This window comes from Anser brachyrhynchus, assembly GCF_964034855.1.
Source record: "Anser brachyrhynchus genome assembly, chromosome: 18".
Lineage (NCBI taxonomy): Eukaryota > Metazoa > Chordata > Aves > Anseriformes > Anatidae > Anser > Anser brachyrhynchus.
In genome coordinates this window covers 4,514,973-4,537,031 of record NC_137711.1, presented here as the reverse complement: position 1 = coordinate 4,537,031, position 22,059 = coordinate 4,514,973, and the positions used below count along the sequence as shown (strand labels likewise).

The window sequence follows — 22,059 nt, the reverse complement described above, 5'->3', positions numbered from 1 at the left end:
AGACTTGGCAGCAGTTCAGCCAAATTTGGCACAAGCTCTAAGCTAGTTCGTTTCACAGTTGTTAAGAAAAACAAATCTGTATCATGAACGTGCTTCAGAGCACTCATTTCTGTTTTGTTTTCCCAAAAAATAAGGGCAAGATTCGGCTTTGATTTACTTGGGTGTAAATCCAGAGTAACTCCCCTGGTTTTGATTCTTCCAGGTTTCCGTTGGTCTGTATGTGACCATGAGGTGGCTCTAGATCTGACCTAAGGGTGATTCAACCAGGCAAGATACATTTTTTCACTATGTCATTAGCATCACAAATTTATTCATACAAACTGATTCACAGTGGAACCAATATGGGAACGAACCAGTATCAGAGCTGGCACAGATACCAGAACACATACTGACTTAGCAGGGTCACTGGTGTTGCTGAAATCCTGTGTCAGAACCTTTAATTTAACAATCTTGTTTCAAAAGTTCATTAACTGCAAGCAACAATCCACTCTGGCATAAGAAAAGTCAAGCAAGCAAGAACATAATTTGTTTTTAACTTTGAAATAATTTTCTAACCTATATCCACCAGGGACAGGTGTTTTTTGACTAGTGCTTTTTTGGTTGTTTTTCTTCCAAAAAGTATTACTGTCTGTGAAAAGCTATCCTTGTCTTAAATTTTGATTCTTTTTTTGTAAGAGGAGAGATAATGCAAATTCAGTACTTATGTTCTGAAATTTCAGATAAAATAAAATTAAGTTAAATATATCACAGTACAAGGTAATTTTGTTTGTAAAGGATTTTAAGAGAAACTAAAAGTGGACAAGGCCATGTTCAGGACTACAACTTTTTTACAGTGAACAACTTATCACCCTTCCATTAAAGTGGGCTAATTTCAATAGCCAATAAAGCAGGTTTAATTTCATTTAGAGACTGATTAATTCCAGTAGTGCTATTTGAATCCCATACATTTAACACAACGCTGATTAATGGCCTAACACCACACTTGGCACAGGAGCCAGCCCCTAGCAGCACCGCGCACCAACAGGGAACGCGGCACAGAACGGTGACAGCCTCCCCATAACATCCAGCAATACACATCTCCTTTAAGTACCTAATTTTGTGTTTTCTACTAGCCACGCTGACATTTAGAAAAGACTTCAAATGATCCATAACAACACGCAGTGCTGCACAGAGCCCTCGGCTAACGCTAACGCCGCTTGCACTGCCCTGCACGGTAGCACACAGACACAGCCCGCTTCAAAAGCGAGGTAAAACGCAGCAAAGCAGCAGAAACTTGGAGGAACACGGCGGCAGTCTGGGGGCGAGGCCACGGGCCCAAGCCAAGCGAAGGCGTGAACAAGGCACCTTCAGAAGGGCTGGAAAGCACCAAACTTCCAAGTCCAGCAGCAGAAATCGGGGTTGCTGCAGCCTTCAGGAACTCATAGGAGCACGTGGTAGGGATGGAATGAGAGCTCAGCTGAAACACAAGGGGCTTAAGAGAAAGATATTTTAAGCATGCGTCCTGTACCAGAAAGGGTACCGTGACTGGACCTCGTATGCCTTTAGCATGACAGAAAGAAGGCCACGTTAGACGAAATAACAAATGACGTTGTGTTTGTGCAGCATTTCTGTAACGTTTGTCACAAAATATGCCCCAATACTCAATAACTTGGATACGTATCCCACCCTTGAAATGCAGCTATGCCAGAAGCATAAAATAGCAGTTGCCTAAAATAGATTTTTCTGCACGGCAGTTAGAGGAAAAAAGGAATGTGACATGCTTGTGCCCTGCCGCCGGGCTTGTGTGGGACCCTGGGTGGGGAAGGACTGGCGGCCTCCCCTCTGCTGCCACAGCCCCACCGCACTCTGTACTCTCTAGTTTAGCTCCATCAAGCTCCATCTGAATAATTAGTTAGGCATTTCGGCTGCCTCCCCGGCTGAAGGTGGCTTCTGAACCTCCCTGTTCTGTACTTAGAGACCGTCCTTCATTTCCAGCTTAAACTTATCCACGGCCAGCTTATAAACACTTGTCCTCTGGCCAGAATCGGGGTTCACACTGATTCAAACCCATTGAAATTAATGAGGTTTTTTCCCCATTGACTTCAACGAGCCTTGAATTAAGGCCCTGTGTGTGGACAAAAAGGCTTGGGGCAGTTTTTGTAAGAGGAGAGTTTTATCCTGTTGATCTTGGCCTGTCTCTTCAGCCTGCTGTGAACTGTCTGCCTTATTTTAATGCTGTATTCTCATCCTGTCCTAGTGCAAAACTCCTATTGAAATCCAGGACGGTCTTGCCAAGTTGTTATTAATTACCGTGATTCTCGAGGCTCAGGCCTGCAAACTGATCCGCATGAGCTCAGAGGTCTCTCTTCAAGGATCTCCTTTCAGGATCTGGGCTCCAGGTCTACAAGAAGAAGCACCAAAGGGACAATCTGGTCGGCAGCGCATGCTCTCTCAGCTCTGCCGGCCGCACCGGTGCCACTGCAGCCCCAAGGAGCACACAAGCTCGGCGCTGCTGGATTTTAACAGGAGGGCAGGCGGCCAGCAGGGACACAGCCGGGTACAGGGAGCCTTGCCTTGAAACCTTTCAGTCCAAAACAGCCAGCCTTTTGCTTGCCGGAGTTTCAGTACAGTTCAGCCGTGCAGGAGGAGGGCACAGCTCAGATCCCATTCTGAGGATGGTGGAAGAAAGCCGAGCTTCTCTGCGAGGGCTGAGGGCTGAGAGAGGGAACAGTTGCTGTTCAGCTCGACTTTTTGGCTGCAGCACAGACCACCTCTTACCCCAACAAACAGCAAGACGTCACGCAGGATGCACATGAGGTCGAAGAGTATCGATATGTGGGCATTTTATTGCATCTTCAGCACTAGGAAATCCTTCTTTGATTCAAATGGGGATCAGGATTGGTTTGCCCTGCCTTCATTACCAGACCTAGTGCTGGGTGGTGCCAGGACCACATTAAAAGCAAGTTTTGGATACACTTGTGTTGTTCATTTTAGCTGAATGGTGAAAAAAGCTGGAAAAAGCTGTTTTGCAGTAGAAACAGAAAAATCTCAAGTAGTTATTAAAAAAAGTTATGAGCTCTTCAATTAGACCACAGGCATTTTATAAGGCAAGCAGGTCAGGACGTACTTTACTCCCTGAACCTGAAATGTTAAAATAATCATGTTAGGTATTTGCATAGAATTATGTAGGGTGAGTTTGGATCTCACTAATCCAGCGAGTCAGATGCCTGTAAAAATAAATAAGAACCTAAAAAAGAATGACATCAGCCGTAACTACTTCTTCTGCTCCACATTTGGCAGGTAAAAATCAGCAAGAAACCGACCGCATTATACTGACTGGGCTCTGCGCCTATTTCCCATCATGTAGGGAGCCATGCCAAACTCCTGACACAATAGCAATTTTTGCCCAATGCCAACTATTCCCAGCCTGGCAGTATGAATGCGCAGCCGTCTCCTGAGGTCATGGAACTGTAATGGCATCCAAACTGCAACGGGCATCGCTGCTTTAGGAGGTGAAATGGCTGTTGCATGTGAGACCACTTCCAGCGAGCCACTGGCTTTGAAGACAAGCTGTCAGAAGACAAGTTACAGTGACACCAGACCAGGCCACCCTCACCGAAGTCCCAGCTCATGCCAGGCAGCAGGAGAACATGGAGCAGTGGCCTCCAGAGAGCCTGGAAAACAACTGGGTCAGGAGAACTGCTGGTGCCCCAAGGTCAGGTATCCGTGTGAGCTCTGACATAGCAACTGTCGGTCACGGGAAGTGACAAGGGACTTGTATTTAGATGTGCTCCACTCAGTGCAGTGATAACAAAAGCACTTTACTGCGCTGTGTCCTTCCATGGGGACGGGGACATCTGAAAACGGCACAGCAGAATTTAGTGGCTAGATTGTAATTCACTGCAGTTACCGACAGCTCTTCCTCTCTTTTATGGCTGATCATCATGTCCTCTGTATCGAACGCTGGGTGGAATCATGCTGGCTTAATAATATACTTCTACTGAGACAGACAAGCTAAAAAGATGTAATTATGTGTTTAACAGCCACGAAGCAGCATGCCCTGCACATGTCCTGTCTGTAAGACAGACCTTTGTCTTCCCACTGGAGCATCACAGTGGCAGCGCTGAACCTGCCCAGCTGGTGAGGTGCCAACCCTCTGTAAGTAACTCAGGAAAGCTGAAGCGTCCTTAAAGCTCACGGTGGCATGGGGTACAAACACGCTGGAAGGCAGAACACAGCACTGCTGAGCACCTGTGTCCACAAAGCCGCTGGGCACAGGCTGGTAGGGGTAACTCCACGGGCGTTGTCACCACAGACGGTGGCCGTGTCGAGCTGGGCTGTGCTGAGCCTTGCTCAGGGCCGTGTGCCTCCACCTTCACCACTGCCCATCACCGGCTGCCACCACCGGCACTTTTACCTGAAACAGGACAAGAGGTTGTGCCCTGCGAGGCAGACAAGCATAGCAGGGCGGGACAGCTGCAATGTACGAGAGTGTTGCTCTCTTTTTTTTCTTTATCCGGTGCTCCCTTCTCATGCGCACTTGAAGCATCTCCGGGTGCAGCATGGTCTCTGTGATGCTGCGTTGGACAACCTGCTCCTCTCAACTCTGGTACCAAGCTCTCAGGCTGTCTTCAGCAAACCTGCTCCTATCAGCCCTGCTGCAAAAGCAATATTCCTTCCCCTGTTGGGCATCCCAGTTGCCTCTCACCGTCCTTGTGCCCTCCACCACAACACAACAAGGTAACGCGGGAGAAGCCTAGGGCATCTCAATTAAATATGGTAATGAACAACAGGCTGAACAGCCAGCGGCACAAAGCCCTCTGATCTGAAGCCCTCTGAAGGGCAGCTTCTGTACAGACTGGACCGAGAGCAAATCAAGTTCCTCTCTGTGTATCCTGGCCCTGGCAGCAGCAGTTTGGGTGGATTCAGAAATCCCAGGGCCCAAACAGCAAGCTAGCAAGAAAGGAAATATTCCCAGCACTCTCTCTCACTTAAGTAATCCAACCTGTATTCTGTGATCAGAAGGAAAGAGATGAAAGAAAAGTTCTCAGAGCTTCATGGAAAGTGGATTGAAAGTCATCCAGCTGCTTAAAATTTCCTTTAAAAACAAACAAAAAAATGACAGTATTTTGAGCAGCTCCAGTGACGAGCCTTGCAGAAGGCAGCACCAATAGAGAGCTCCAGTTGCCTGGGGGAGCACAGGTGCTGCCCAGGCACAGACCCCATCTCGCACAGGGGCAGGTTACCAGCACCAAAACGAGTGCTGAAGGAGTGTGGTGTGACCCGCAGGGACTGCCATGTGATTCTGGTAGCCCAGCCAGCAGAGAGAGGGGCAAGAACGTGCACCCAGGCAAATGGCGAGGCGTAGCTGGTACCTGCAGCGATGTGTATCGCTCCAAGAGCTGATTCACGCGTCTGTAACCCACTTCTGCACAGGACTCACAGCGGTTCTTTCCAAAGATTAAGCAAGAGTATTCTACTTTATGCCAAAACCATCTCACGGAAGCACTCCAGTGTGCAAACTCGTCAACCAAGTGCAGATACCAGCACTGGCAGGCGTGCAGGAGGCTAGCTTGCGCGCAGAGACCAGAAGCTGTGCCTGCAGCCGGTGGGAGCGGGCAGGAGAGGCGGCCGGGCCACCAGCACCCTGCACTGCCAGGGCACAGCCCCCACGGGGTGCTCCTCCGTCACCCCCTGCTGCTGCCTCTCCTGCTCTGCTGGGCAAGACGCGAAAGCGTTCCCAGCGCCGAATAAGCCGTAGGCAGGCGGCTGGGAAGATCCCACTTGGGCTTTCCTCAGTGTGCTGTGATCTTGTGAGGCTTCAAAAGACTTTTTCTTCCCACTGCACGTTAGCAATTCATTGAGGGGTTTCTAAAGGTCTGAAAGGGAACAGATGGACAAACTTGTAGTGTGTGGAGTGCTCGAGTGGAAGAACTGCAAAAACTTCTCCAAGAGACCAGCATCAAGCCACATCAAGAGGGTCAATAGCCTGCGGCCCGTCCCAGAGAAGACAGGGCCAGAGGGAGCTGAGATGGCCACAGGTGAAAGCCGGCAGTCAGAAGAGCCGTGCATCGCCCAAGGCTCCCCAGACACCCTGCGTGACCCCAGGTAAGTCACTTCTCTTTCCCAGTTTCCTTCTCTGAAAGTGGTGATAAAACTTCACAGGGCGCTCAATTCATGAATGCTAAAAACATTAAAATACAACTGCAAAGATTCTCCCTAATTATGCAAATCTGCAAATAAAACAGCATTTGTAGGGGAGGAGAAGCCATGGGTGGGGCTGAGAACATCCAGATTTTGAAGTTTCCCCCAAGCAATCTCCTCCTCCTGTAGTTTCACAGAAAAGGACTGCTCTGACACACACACTGCTCCTGTAGTGGGAATTTTGGTCACCAGTCCGGCAGTCTGATAGTATTATTTCTACATTTACTAATACTGGACAGAAAGCCATCCATGTTCCTAAAAACCTGCGACTTTACAAGCTCTCACACAAACAAGCAGTTCCAACCACTGTGCTGTATTTGGAAGGCTGCTTTGAAAATCTGGCTTAGTATCACCTTTGGTTGCTAAATAAACTTGTCTGGAGATTAACCACAGCCCACACAAAAATAGCTACAAAACAGTTTTATGGCTCTGAGTAGAAAGGGGTGTTGGTAAAGGAGCCTGCTTGATTTTTTTAATTATTTTTTTTTAAGTTGAAATGTAAAAAAATACAATATAAGCTCTGTAAGCAGATTCCTCATGGTAAATAAATATGCAGAGATTCAGAGAATGCTAAGTGATCATTTTTAGAACATTTATTTTTGGCAGGGTAAACACTTTCAGACCCCAAGCAACTTCTCTGTGTGTACAGAATCCCCAACTGTGAAAACAAAACAAATAGCAGAGCTTCGTTTGTTGTAATCAGGAGGTTTTGCATGGCTGTTTAGAATAAAGCTGGATCGCATTTGGAGTAACTTGGAAATTCATTGTTTAGGCATTAGCCTCCAGTGGTAAACATCCTACAATACGTACATAACACAGCAACTATTTTTGTACTTCAAAGTCTCCTCTCTTAACTTGGGAAGGTGCAGGATACACACACGTCTTTTTTTTCCTCAGAGGGAACGGTGGCTTCCTTGCTTCCCTTTGCCCAGCAGAGATCCCTCGTTGCACCGCACCAGACTCCACACAGAAATCAGACACAAACACCAGACAGCAAACTGCACTTGAGAAAAAGAACTCTTGAGAAATAGGAATTAATGAGGGGACTGCACAGCCCAGGAGCATTGGAGCCTTAATATTCCCCCCTCCTTTGGGCACGGGCTTTTTTTGTGTTGTGTGTGTGTGGACAGGAACTCCCTGTTGACTCTTCAGGACTGAATATCCTGCAGATGAGGCAATCTGGACAAGAAGGACAGATGCTCAGCTGGTACGCGAGACCACAGCCCCGCCAGCCCCAGAGCGCAGTCCCAGCTGTCGTCGTGCCCGCCTCATGTTCAGTGATTGCAGATGGAGGAACGCAAGGTTTAGGAGCAGAGTTGACAAATGTGTCTTCTTATTCCGAGCAACCTAGTGGAAATCTGGCTGCTCAACACTTCTGCAAACACCCATCCGACCTGTCCCACGCCGCGCGTCCAGGGAACAAGCAGCCAATATTAGTCAACGAGCTGGGAAACGCCGGCTTGCCAAGGTCACGTAAGTCTGTGGCAGGAGAAGTAACAGGATCAGCTGGCTCCTCTCCTCTTTCTCAGCCACAAAACTTTCTTCCTCCCCTAACAATTACATATGTGGGTTTCCTTAACAGTTTCTTTTTACATTCCTGTTTAAACAGCACAGGGAAAAGGAAGAGGAGACTTGATGTGGAAAATTAGTTTTGGAAATGCTGAGCAGCGCGCATTTGCCAACTCCTGTTCCTCCAGTCAATTCATTTTAGCCACTCTTAGCTCTCACCGAAATGCTATTTTTAGGCTGCATGTCAGATTTCACAACTGAGACTGACAGGATTTTTCTAAAGGCTTTTCCCTGAGAATTAAAAATGGAAAACAACGTGGAAACTCTGCTCTGTGCTGCTGAGGCTCCACTGCAGCTACTCCAAGGCAAAGCTCCAAGGGACCTGGCCTTGCAGAAACAGCTTGCTCAGCAGGCACCAGGAGATAACCAGCACGGGGGAGATGAGCAGGTCTCTCACAGCTAATGAGGCCACGTGGAGCCTGCAATGCTCCAGGGAGACCCTCTGCAGCAAAACAAGGCCCAGACATGGAGCAGGTCTTCAGAATATACAGCTTTGTGATTAAATACCTCAGCTGTTGCTGGAGGTGCCAGGCTGCTCCTTGGACTTCACCACCACGTCCTTGGTGGTGTCCTCTGAGCTGCAGCGCTTGCTGCTTGAAAGGAGAGGGGCAGAAATGCAGAGCTACACCTTTTGTTACAGCGAAACTTTTGTTACAGCAAGGCCTCCAGCAGGACAGCAGTCCCAGTGTACTGTCTGTTGAGCACCTGGCATGCCGTTGGCCGTGCATGTTAAGGAATCACAGTTTCTACATGGTTATTTCCGAAGCTAACAGGTGTCTGAAGCCAGTCTCCAACTCAGCCTTGCCATCCAAACAGAGGGAAATCACAGCAGGTTTAACTCTGGGTATTCTTTAGGGCAGATCTGTGGTTACAATCTCTGCCATGGCTATTTTGGTCAGCCCTCACGCGTCCTGACAGCCCTTGCTGACAGAATGGGGGTGCAGCGAAAATGCATCATCCACACAGAAAATACTGGCTCGACCAAAAAAACAAGATCTTGCTGTAAAAGCTATGGCACTGCAACGTTGTGCAGCATTTTTATTCAATATCCATATGGATATTTGAGACTGCTGGATGATAATGCAGATCGTGTTTCAAATCTTCCAGGGCCATTTTTGCACAAGAAGCTCTGGACAAGTAATCCAGCTAGCTTTCGGTTTGCAGATCAATGTGCCCAGATATTTGATTACACAGCTCTTCCAGGGAAAATGGAGAGTCACTGTGCTAGCTGAGGGCGGTGAGTTCACACAGGTGTAACTGAGCGCAGAATCTGTCTCCCAAGGGTTTTCTGGTGCTTCCTGAAGCTGACAAGATTAATTTAGCAATTTGGAAATCTGTTGCCAAGCCCAAGTCCCCAGAAGACTGCATAGCAATAGGAAGATTAAAAGCAGATGGTTCAGCAACCAAGGTTTTATAGTCACACTTTTAACAGACTTAAAATTCTTGGGCTTCATATCAGCATCTTCATTCTTCCCTTCAGTTCAGCATGTTAGTGTCTTTTGAGCTCCTCCATAGGAAGTGAAGCCAAGCACACATCACGCTAACAATATGACCTCGATAAAATATATATACCTGTATGATAAGCTTAATAATAGGTTAAGGAAATGTTGATTCTAGCTCAACCAAAGCACTATGCAATTAGACCATCTCCACGTCGCATTTCTAATTTCCACAAAAGAATGCTGGAATTTAAAATATGAAGAGAGAGAACATTTCAGGGAGGGGCTTTAGCAGCTGGGCTCGTTAAGCACAATTTAAACACTGTTGCAGTTGACAAGAGCCTCCTCCAGTAAGGTGAGCTGCTTGCAGGTCAGGTGCAGGGTCAGCAGGGACACAACCGACTTTTCTTCATGTTGCCTGCACTGAACAACCTCATGACTTGCTTCCTAGAAGTCATTTCATCTAGATCTCTCAAAGACACTCTGAGGGGACCAAGCAGCAACTATTTCTCTCCATGAATGGCAAAAAAGAGGCTTGCATTAACGGGCTTTCTGGCCCAGGATGCCCCGTGACACTACCAGCCTCAGGGTATCCCAGGCATGAGTTGGAGGCTCTGCTGAGACAGATTTCCATCTTACAGTTCAGGCCCATGTCAGCACACTCCCCGCTTCAGTGTAATGCAAGAGAAGTAAAGCACAAAGCTCAATACCAAAGCCTTCAGTCGGAGAAGACAGCTGGCCTGATTCTTCCCATCCTCAAAAACAGACTTGCAGAAGTGTTTCTCATTTCTGGGTGCCCACGGTGAGCTCCTGCTTTCCTCTCTCCAAATGTCACATTGAAGGCAAAGTTAGTTGCAAGGACAAAAAACTGCACCTGCAAAAACTGAGGAGGCCTGCTTTGAAAATCCAGCCCCCAAAATACATTTGGACACATGAATATAGCGGCCAAACCTCAACTTAAGTCTTCCATATGAAGTATAAGGAATCAAATAACCATCCAGAAAAGAGGTCTGCAAAATAACTTGGCTCGTAATATTTTCATTTGGGTTAAATTAAAATAATTGTAAATCTTCAGCACACACCACGAGAGCTTCATTCTGTGTAACACTGTACATATCCCATTAAGCTTCATACTCGGCTCAGTCCTACGAAAATGCCTTGAAAACCAGACCAAGTTGCCTTTCCTCTAGAAAGTGAGTCTACAGTAATCACAAAACTGCAAGAAAGCAGCTTAAGCTTTGTGAGGAAACCTCCTCCACTGCAGTTAACCAGAGCTAAAAGAGGCAGGCAAAAAGGAGGGGCAGGAGAAACATTCCTTGGAACGAGGTGGAAAAGCATCATTACACACTGATCTCTTTGAGCGGCGTTAAGCCTCAGCTGTGCATGAATTAGAGGCTAGTGCCAAGTCGACTATCTCACACATAAACATGGTTTATCTAATGATCCATTCGTAATGACTTCCAAGTTATGACTTCCTGGGCATCCTGGAGGTGTAAAGAAAGAAGGTATCCAGCCCCAAAGTTTTCCTCGCACACAAACAATTGAGCGCAGCTTGCTGCAACTGAGCTCTGTGGGGAGCAAGAAGCCTCAGACATCATCTGCCAGGCTTTTCGCTAAATCTGGAGGATCAAGAAAAGCAAAGGAGGTGAAAATCACCTCTACTCACAACCCTGTTAAATCATTGCTCATCACCATGGATCAGATGCTGATAACGTGATTAGAAAGCTCAATCCCCGGGTTGGAATGAGAAGTTACAGCACAGCATATACGCGGTTGCTTGTGACAGCCACGCTAACCCTGCTGCTGCTCCCTTCATCCTGGATCATCTCACCTGCACCGTCCTCTCCTGACAACCTGAGGGTATTCGCAGACTGAGCGGGAGCAGAACAAGGGAGGAAGCAGCGTGCTTGCAGCCTCTGCCTTTGCTGTCCAGGTTCAAGGTGGCCCCAGGCAGGTGAAATACAGACACTCACTCCCAGGTGTGTGATGAGACCGCTCAGATCCTTCCCAAGCCCAGCGCAGTTGCTTCTGGCCCTGTGGGATGACTCCACAAAGCAGACACCACCACAAAGGTACCTTCCACGTCCCGGACCACCAGCATCCTAAAGACCTGAACTCTGGTCTTCACCCCATACAGGAAGCTGTCATGGAGGCCCGTAGAGAGTGCCCTGCATAACACAGGAACTCCTGCAGGCTCAGCACAGGGAGCGGCAGCTAGCCCAGAGAGTGAAACACACCGATATCCTCTGCTTCTCTCCTGAACATCAGTCTGGGTTCTCCTGGGACCCCTCAATCCTTGCTGTCTGCAGCATTGCAGAAACTCAGCCCTACCATGGGGACAAGGCACAGGAGCCGCTGATGCCTGGGTCCTCTTCCGGGAGCTCTCATTGACTTTGAGAGGCTTGGAAATAATCACGCCATTTCCCCAGTCCAGCAGTAAACAGAGTATTAAAATTCCCACCTCAAAACTGCATTGGCACCAAGTGCCAACCTTAAAGAGTGTTAAAGAATCTTTGCTATGGGAGGCACAGAAGGGGAAAGGTTAATGAATAATTGGCACAATTCTGCTCATTAGTTCCTGTAGAAGAAGAGTTCAGAATAAGTTAAACCCCAACACATGAATTTATTTGCAGAGCTCCTTCTGAAATTGCTTCTTCATATTGGTGCCAATAAATCTTACATTCCAGCCATGCTTTTCTAATAGATACAGGCATAATTTCTTATTTCTAGCTGGCCAGATTCATGACGAAAAAAAAAGGGAAGAATAAAGCAAAAGCTGCATCTAGCATTTATCTATCTCTATCCTGCAGCCTTCTTTCTCATTACTCCTGGAGCTCTCATATTCAAAGGCAGCCAAGCTCTCCACATGCAGCTTTAATGGAACACCTATCCCTCAGCACCAACTGCAGCGTTCAGCCAGGACCACAGCTGCAAATAAAAACCATCGTGCACTTCCCACACAAGCACAGCAATGACAGTGTGGATAATACCTTGTATCTCTGAAACAAGAGCCATCCAAAAATTTCAAAGTGCTTTACAGACATTCATAATTTAAGACAATCCACATCCTGCTAAAGGCAATGTTGGATCCTCACTTTGCCGATGAAGAATAGAGGCATTAAAAGATTAAGGGACCGGGGCAGAGGGGTAAGGCAGCACTGGACAATGTCCTACTCACAAACCCATACATCACAGCAACTGAATTAGTGACGGCTTCTTCAGTCATTGTAACCATTGCCATATGCTTCTGAAGTTTGCTTTATATAATCCCTTTCTCTATTTTATTTCCTAAGCTACACTCTTAGATATTGTTTTCCCATCGCTATTACCCTCGCCTTCATCCCTGACCTGAACATTGCTGTTTCATACCCACTACAATCACACTGTCCAGTAGTCAGTGGTGACACTGGAATCCAAGGGCTTCTCCCATTTCCACACCTTGCAGGCATGATCTGTGCTGGTGAGACAGCTACAGTGTTGTAGTTCTATTCCATACAATAGATTAGGATTTTACTAATAACTCATTAAACACGCCCTACTTCTACTGACTTTCCTGCCCACACTGAATACTTTCTGACGCTGTATAAGCCATGGATTTTGCGAGGTGTGCTGTCCTCTTCAGGAGGAAGCTGGGTACCAGCCTAGTTAAGCAGGGTCTGCTCTACTCAGCACAGGTTGTTTTACTGAATAACCCTCAAAGTTTCAGACCCCAGCTGAAAAGTTTTAATTAATGCATACAAAAAAAGTTTGATGAGACACTGTATCTCCTGATGGACCTCTCCCTGCAGACTGTGGAACTGGGTAGTTTAAAAGCAAAGATTTTGCTCTTCCACTCGGCTGCCATAAATCATACCTTCTTGCTCTATAATTAATCCCAGTGAAACGAAACACAGCAGCCTAACGGATTCACCTGCTGCGGTGCAAAGTGCAAAAAGGCTGATTGAATATACAACTTTAGAGATGCAGTTTGGGTTTTCTGACGTACCTCTTTAATGAGCATCTTGCACATGAACAGAACGGAGCGCAGGCCAGGCCGGGAAGACAATGGCAACAAAAGGATTCTACAGCTCTAGCTGGAGGTGAAGCAGAGCTGCAGTATGCTAAATTATAAATGAGAAAAGCAGATGTAAAGACAGTCTGTCTCATGAAAAGCCAAAACCAACTAAAAGGCTTACTCCAGCCAAAGTACAAGCTGAAAACAGAGAATACAGTTTGCTTCTGAGCTGACCTGAAACAAAGGGCTAAACTCACACCAAAGGAAGAACAATGAAAAAGAAACCAAGCCTAGAAAAAGCATCAGGAGCTTGCATCTTCAGGTGCCTCTCGTGCGCCACGCCAAGGAGCTCTACCTGCCACACGAGCTACCTGCTGGCCTCCTCTGCTCTCAGCCAAACTACGTTCCTTCGCCTTGTAATTACTTCAAGAGAGATCAGTACCTAAGATCAAGCAGAAATTAGTAAGAACTTTGTGGACCTTGAGAAAGCAGGGAGATCCCAAAAGACAGAACTTTTCCTGCCAGAAATCAATACAAAACTTCCTCAAGGCTATGCGAGCAGTGTGCTGTGGACGTATTTGCCAGGTAAGCTCCAGGCTGACAGCTCCAGTTCAACTGTAATACCTAACACCCAGTTCTTGATGAATATACACCACAAAGTGATACTGCAAATGCTGCTAAGTCAGTGTGCAGTAGGATCAAGCAGAGACAAAAGATGGACGATATTATGGAAATGAAATAAGGATATTTTGTACTTCAAAGGAATGGGATAGAGAGCTGACAGTTCATTGCTGGACTTCAGCTAAGGAATTAGTCATTATTATATAATACCAATTGAATATCATGCAAAGGAGATGTCACAAGAAAAAATCATTCAAATCTTGGCTGCACTTTAACTGTATCAATTAAAATTGTACAACACAGTATGACATCAGATAGCAAAGCTTATTCCAGGCAAGTATTTATATAGTGCTATTAAATGACAAGGATTTGGTTTAATTGGTGAGCAAATGGAGCTGGAAGTTGCTAAAGTCAACTCTAGCAACCAAGAAGATCACTGGGGCAGAACAAATTGTTTTTCTCTGTTTTGCATGTCTGCATTTTAAACCTTCCAGACGCTATAGTAAATGTAATAATAACATTGTATAATGAAGATTGGCTGAAATAATGAGTTTGGGGTGAGAGGGTGAAGCAGTGACTTGTGCAGCATTATTTCACCAGGAAAGTAGAGAGAAGCCGACAGTTTCTGCCTGGAAAGGGGTGAGGAAAAGTGGACCACGGTGATAAACAAAATGGAAATCCTCCAGAAACAAAGAAGGTAATTTAGATACCTAGTACAGCTTTGCCCAGACTCAAGTGAATTGCTGCAGTAGCAAGAAAGCTTATTGGTACTGTAGGCAAGAGTCAGAGCTCTAGGAAATGGTTAAAAAAGGCTCGGAAAGCACAGAGAGACAAATCCCGATTTTTCATAGACGTTAATGCAGCACTCACTTGAATGGACAAGGCACTGCAGCACCATCCTTCCCAACAGAGCCTCCCAGAGACGGGACCAGGAGCCTGCTCTGGCCACGTGCACACATCCTCCAAATGCTGAACAGTGCGCTCAGCATCTCTGTTAGCAAAGCTTCTCCACAGCTCCAAACGAAGCTGCAAATACCATCTGAACGGATCCATGGGCCGGGATAATTTACAGCAGCTGGAAATCTGACCCACCTATTTAATGCAGGGGAATAGTCATGATTTCTTTTCTGCTGTACTGACTAAGATCTCCCCAGCCCTACTCTGAGAACTCTTTAGGCGTTGGGATGTCTACCACAAAAAGCTGAGTGGAAATCCCCAGCCAGGAAAAAAACCATATGTTTAATAAATGGTTCTTCAGAAAAAGAAAGAAAGAAAAAAAAAAGGAAGATGGGGAGGGGGAAGAAAAGAAAAGGTTTGTAGTTGTGAGATCATAAGAGTCCAACCAAATAAGTGATGACTAAGTGTAATCTTGAGTTTCAACAAGATGAAGAAAAACATGTTTTTGAAATTGTTGAGCCTCTTGTTCCCAGCCAACATATATTCTTTTATTGGCCTGCAAGCGACCCTTTCAACTTGGGCTTTCCTCCAGCCCGTGGGTCCATGGCAATGATTAGAGAGTAGAAAATCCCTGCTACTGGCCAGCTGTGCTCCAAATTACCTTACTCAGCCGTGCCTATAAATGTAATTGCTTGTTTCCATAGAATTGCATCAGAACGACCTGCTCACCCCTCACATAATTCATTCCTCTGCAATCTCTCTCTGTAAATAAAAAGCTCTTTCTTCTTCTGCACATGTATGAAAGAACTGCGAGGACACCGTCAATTCTTCATTAGCCCAGGAAATGGAGGGAGCAGATAACCCAGACACAGAAAAACGTGAAGAGTGCAGAGCATAGGTGAATTATGGCCTGAAATGTACAACAAGAATATGGAAGTAGGGCAGGGCTCAGTGCTGCTGCTGACTGCAGACACCATACACCAGCACAGGCTGGCAGGTGGACACGGGGTGGCACAGCACTGGGGGACGTGGCACGCTGAGGGGCACAGGGCAGCCCACACCGTGCAGCCCACACCGAGCAGGCTTTGCTGTGCTCCAGGCAGAGGGGAAAGGCAAGTCCAGCAGAAGTTCCAGGAGGTGCCTGTGGCTCAGATGTGAGAAGAGTGCCCCGATGCAAATTCAGCTTGGGCCACAGCATGGGAGGGGAAGGAGAAGGCTGTAAGGTCTCAGAAGGTGAGAGGTCAGCATTTGGCAAGAGCCTGGGTCAAAAAATTGTGGATTGAAGGGAAAGGAAACCCATGGTTCAGTTTCAGGTCAGTCACAAAGACAGACACAGATAGAGAGGAGGAGAGGTGAGAATTTGCCTCCTTTGCTTTTAAAAGAAAAGCCAGAGAAGAGGAAAATCAACTGCATGTAACAGTCAGTGATACAAGCAAAATGCCTGGGAGGCTATTTTCTTGGTAGCAAGCTAATGTTAGACCTCTCTATTAGGATATAAATACTAATTCCACGAGGATGTAAGTGAACTCCCCTCATTCAAAGGCTGCCGTAGGATGGAGGTTTTCGCTGCCCTCCCTTCCTGCCCCATCGGACCCACCAGCGTTTCCTGCCAGGCCCTTCACACGGCAGGGCAGGCCCGCTCCTGACAATGACTGAGGCTCGGGACTATTGTAACCAAAAAGTAAAATATGTTCCCATTAAAAAATGTGGATGATAGCAATTAATTCCACATTTTTGTGAATAAATATCATGTGTTTTGTGCCAGAGCAATTTGGCTTCTTCGCAGAAGCTAACAGTGACACATAAATCTATTTTCCTTGTTGCTCAACAGACCATCTCACTCTGCAGACCAGATTTTGCACTGGAACAGGGTTTTCTGTTCCCATCTTTCCGTTAGCACCTTAAATGCTATTCGCCACCCATCTTGCTGTCAACCTATGGGTGAGAGAATTCATTCAAAGCCTCTGAAGCCAAGGTGGGCTCATGACTGCTCGGGGTTTTCACCAGCCGCTGGCCCGCTCACTTTCCCTCCAAGAGGAGCCCCGCTGTTCCCAGCAGTGATGTTACCTGGCTGGAGGCAGCAGCCCGGCCCCGTACCTCTGCTGTGGCCAGTGCCTGCATCTGTGAGCCCTGGCTAGCAAGTCACGAGGAAGGTCCCACATCTGAGCAAAGAAAGGCCAAGCCATTCAGAAGAAAAGCAAAGGTACTCCTTCCTTTTCCCAGCTGTACTTATTTTGTTTTGCATGTTGAAATCAATGGCATTATAGAATTGGAAAACCCAAGTCAAGCTGTACGGATGCTGCCTGCTTGGAAACTTTACAGATGTTTGCTGGCCTTACACGGGAGGAGCGTCGCTATTTTATTGACCAATCTCTTTTTTGTTTTGTTTTAATATGGAAAATCTCAGCGGCACTTCACTCCATTTGTCTTTTTTTCTTCTTTAGTCATATGATAATGTACACTTATAACCGGTGAATCATCCCCTTGAAAAGTCATAAAGAGAAAAATAGCTCATATGTATGCCTCAGCGGTCAATGAATCATTGACGACAGGTATAATGGGAATAATTATATACTGCTGAGAAACTTTACCCAAAGCCCAGCTCAGAAGGCTAGTTTCAAAACTTGTGAGTTGTGCAGTTGTATCCAAGGTTGCGAGTGCCAGGTTAGGAAACAGCCAGGAGGATTTCAGATTTCTGTTATTGCAAGGAAATATCCTCTCCAAGTGTCTGCTATGTGTTGACAAATTGTTTATACTTAATGAAGCAATAATAATGAACAGTCTAAATAGACATTGATTTCTATGTTTTTAATTCACTTTTACTGGGAAAATATCCTGGCAACAGAAATATGGATGTCAAGCGTTGGATGCCAGCCACTGTTCTATAACTATGCTATTTTAAGCAGTAGTATGTATTATTTGGTATAATAACTTATATTTTTAGGGTCTAATCCTGGAAGTTCCTACTCTGAAGAGCTCCAGTCTTCCAACCTAAAATTCTGGGATTACACATATGAATGTGAATTTGTAGCAGACAGTGTCCCGACAAGAAGAGGTTTCAGCCTCTGTGCAGCTTGCCTGCTACCTCCTAGAAATAGTCAGTCAAAATACGAATGTGAGCCAAGTGCTCCAGAGTGCAAATGTGAGCCCCTTCCCAAGCCAGCTCAAAGAAATGTAGCAACAAGACGACATGTCCGCTGCATTGAGTCCAGCTAGAAAAGAAGGCTTTGGTAGCACAGTACAGGGGCATGACGCGTTTTGAAGAGCACGTCTTACACCAAGCAGGCAGGACTGCCTAGCACGCTGCATGGGCTACTGACCCCGCTTTGTGTCTTGTGCTGAGCTCAGCCTGGCAGCCCCCAAACTTTTGCACACCCTTAATGAAGGTGGAGCCAGGTCCCACAATCATCCCTTGTGGGCAAGGCCAGCAGCTACTCTGTGCTCACACCTGCTGGAGCCCGCTAGTGAGAAAAGATGCACAAGGATGCCCTCTGGCAGAGACCATGCCTGTGTCCTCTTCTTTCTGCCTGGCATGAATTCTTTTGAAGTGCAGAATTCCTCACACAAGGAAAAGTAACAAAAGGGAATGTTGATGAATCAGATCAGCTGAGTGCCGCACGAGCCCACCACGTGCCAAGGGCAAGCAGAAGTCTCCAAGTACCAGGTATGCTCTCCCTCCCAAACATCCCAGCGGTGCAAGGGAACGGTGATCAGCACCATCCTGCTTCAGTCACAGCAGTCCGGAGCTGTACACCAGCATTTAAGCCAGTGAAGCAATCTCACCCAGACCTGGGAGGAGAAGGTGGTTACATGAACTTCAGTGGACAGAAACAGGCACCTTCTGCGAGCATTTCATCTGATCCATCAGATGCCGGTCTTAGGAGCAGCTGAATCACCCTCTGGAGGTTTCCATTTCTCCTTGTCAGACACAAGAGGAGCAAGGCTCCAGTTGTGACCAGCTCAAGCATAAATGTCTGATTTCTGGATGCTCTGAGTTGGAGCAGAAATATCTCACCCTTAGTTGGGAAAGTAGTTGAAAAGAGATGAGTAGCTGCTGTTGCATTTCTGGGAAATGTGAGATATTATATGACCTGTTAATTTATTCCAGAGTTTCCCTTTATGCTTTAACAATACTGTTCAGTATTCAATTCAAGTCATAATGCTTAATGGCTTGTGGTCAGCTAAGCCTATCCTGCATTTCTGTGCCAGCTTAAAAAATAAACAAAGCTGTGTCTACTGAATGGCACAATTAGAGGGATTTATCCTGCTCCTACCCCAAAACCCATACCAGAACATAAAAATGCTCTTTCAGTTCAGTTCAAAGAAGATGAAAAATGCTTTACATCCTGCTGCAGAAGACCATGAGGGCTGAGCAGTTTACTCAGATGAGGACATCAATCTTTAGGGGACACAAACACTAGGGAGAGCTTCAAATTAAAACGACTTTCACTTCAAAAACGTCTAGTGGCCTCAGAGTAGATTGGAGATTCAACATGTTGGAGGCTGCACATTTACTTAGGACTTGTTTCCACCACTGAGTGAACTCAGCTAATAACATGAGTGTTGTCCTCACTCAAGTACCTTTCATACAGAAAAGCTTAGAGCTTGGAGGGTGCTTTTAACAGGGGCTAGCTACCCTACCTAGGCACAAACAATGTGACGTTACCATGTATGAACCATCCCTCTGTCACTTCAGCTCTACAGGTGACTTGAAAAGAGTTAACTCTGCTGCAGAGTTAACTCTGTGCTGCAGAAAATCACCCTAGCAGGAGATAGTCCCTGTCCTGGAGAACTCCAAAGCCCCCACACAAAGTGGGGCAGGAGGCACAGAGACACAAAGAGGTACAGCAACACTTACACAAGCACATCAGTGGCACAGCTGGGAACAGTGCTTAGTACCCAGCTGTCCCAGGCTGGTGAAAAAAAAAACAACAACAAACAAAACCAACTTGCCAATGACACTGAGCATCTCAGGCAAAGGGAACAAAACCAACCTCTTCAGCCTAGAGAGATTTTTCTCTCTCTCGATGTTGCCAGCTCTTAGGCAGAATTAGGATTACAAAATTGAAAGTAAGAGCCAAGGTTGACAAGGTCTGCTCCAAGCTTAACTCCTAGCTCCTGTTAGCAGTTTCTGACCCCCAAATTCCCTCCAGCCCTCTCCTGCTGCCTCCAGTTCCAGGTGTTAGAGGAACAGAACCCCCTCCCATGCACAGCTGGATCACCAACGGTGCAGTCAGCCCATGTTCAGGCACTGCCTGTGTTGTTCGAGTATCCATGAGCCACACGGCCAAATCCCAGGCTCTAAGGAAGCCTGCAGACCGAAGCAAGAACCACAGCTGCAGGCACAGCAAGTCCCCGTAGCCCATCTGCAGCAGGTCACACAGCTGATGGCCAGCCCCAAGTGCCAGTCACTACTGGAACTCGCCTGGACGTGCAATATTAATGCACAACATACATAGCACGTGCCATGCCAAGCCACTCCGGGTAAGCTCACCAGCGAGCCCTCCTGTTTGGCGTTTGCCCCACTTCAGGGAACACCCTTCCCTCCTAGTGTCTATGCACTCGTCTGGTCCAGTTGCAATTCATCACGGCAGATTGCCATTTCTTGGCCCCAAAGCAGTCCTCTAGAGATATCCAGTCTGTGAATCTGCTGCACGGACCTTCCCCACACGCTCAGCTTCCTGGGCTAAAAGCTATCAGCCAACTTAAAGGTCTCCATTTCTTCAAAAGCCTACTTTAATTTAATTTCAGCAAATCAGATTGCGACTGTTTAAAGCTGGTTTGTGGGCTGTGTGCTTTCAAGAAGAAACCATTACGAAAGACTTCAGAAAGTTTGCACTTACGCAGCATTGTTTCTCTGCCCTTCTGCACCTTCCCCACCAGCCGTCTGCCATCCCACCTCCTCCCGCTCTCACATTCCACGTTCAATGGTCTCCTCTGCAGTCAAAAGCTTGCTCTTACCTGGTGGTGCCTTTATGAAAGGCAAATAATTTGTTACATTCAAAAGGGAATTACTTTGCCCTGCCTTTAAAAATGTACGGCATCTTTACAGAGCCTAGCTAGCTTTTCTACCCTCTGCCTGGACATCTGTACAATTATGATCTCAGGATGAAAGTGCATTTTTGAGTATATCATGCAACGAGACAGGACATTTTACTGTGTCTTATATGGAACTTCGAGTGGTTTCTTAAATCTATCATAATAAAAGCAAGGTATCAAACCATGAGGCCCTCTCTAAAAACTCAAGCTCTTTCCCAATCTGAAGCCCTGTTTCTGCTAAATAGGATGCAGATGGCTGATTTGAGGGATGAGTGTGAGGTAGGGAGGGAATACCTTCAAATATATTTTTAACATGCTCTTCCCTCTACTGAGCTTCATAGCCCAGGTTTGACACAAATGGAGACTCTTCCCATTGCAGGTTGTTCTCCTTCCTTCCTGTTCCACAAAAAGCAGTAGTTGACTACTGACTGACTCCTTTGTTTCCTCCTCTAAATGTCTTCAGTGCCTACAGTTTCCACAGCTACATCCTTTTAACCTACAGATTCACATCTGATAGAATCAAAGTTATTCTGCTGCACCCTCTGAAGCAGGATTTCCAAGCTGCGCAGTGAATACACATTAATTTGCAGATCAAAGCTGCCATGCTCATTACCTTAAAAATTGACCCGGTCAATATTATACAACACGTATTCAGCACAACCTTTGCACCTGGCTCTATGAAAATCACCTGGTGAATAAATTCATTCAACAGAGAGGGCTCTGAGACTCCCTGGTGCCTCCTGCCAACATACCAGCATCGCTGCCTCGTTATGGGGCCTGGGCAACAGGCAGCAGTTCTTTCCGGTGACCAGTCATGTCCCAAAGGAAATAAATAAATATAATAACAATGATAATGATAATGATAACGATGATAACGATGATGATGATGATGATGATGATGATGATGATGAGAAGAAGGAGAAGGAGAAGGAGAAGGAGAAGGAGAAGGAGAAGGAGAAGGAGAAGGAGAAGGAGAAGGAGAAGGAGAAGGAGAAGGAGAAGGAGAAGGAGAAGGAGAAGGAGAAGGAGAAGGAGAAGGAGAAGGAGAAGGAGAAGGAGAAGGAGAAGGAGAAGGAGAAGGAGAAGGAGAAGGAGAAGGAGAAGGAGAAGGAGAAGGAGAAGGAGAAGGAGAAGGAGAGGAAGAAGAGGAAGAAGAGGAAGAAGAGGAAGAAGAGGAAGAAGAGGAAGAAGAAGAATAGAACAGCCTTTGGGAAGGACCCTTACTCAAGTTTTGGAAGAGCAGCCCTTCTTCTCGTGAGGAGGAGGAGCAGTGCTTTTCAGCAGGGCTCTGCTTTCAGGTTATCCTGCTGGGTCACG

General features: G+C 46.5%; 1 protein-coding gene and 1 long non-coding RNA gene across 9 annotated transcripts in view; one reads left to right on the top strand and one right to left on the bottom strand.

Moving 5' to 3' along the window:
- The window catches only part of COPRS (coordinator of PRMT5 and differentiation stimulator), a 175,753-nt gene that overhangs the window by 69,818 nt on the left and 83,876 nt on the right, over positions 1 to 22,059 (bottom strand). The gene's annotated exons all lie outside the window — the stretch shown is intronic.
- On the top strand, positions 2,296 to 20,927 carry LOC308180105. Of its 8 annotated transcripts, none has more exons than XR_013940741.1 (3): positions 2,296 to 6,087; positions 7,081 to 7,651; positions 7,793 to 20,927. It is a non-coding gene; the product is annotated as an uncharacterized lncRNA (long non-coding RNA). The 8 variants fall into 8 exon arrangements; XR_013940742.1 differs by having other exon boundaries at positions 7,081 to 7,656; XR_013940744.1 differs by having other exon boundaries at positions 4,165 to 6,087; positions 7,081 to 15,601; positions 16,535 to 20,927.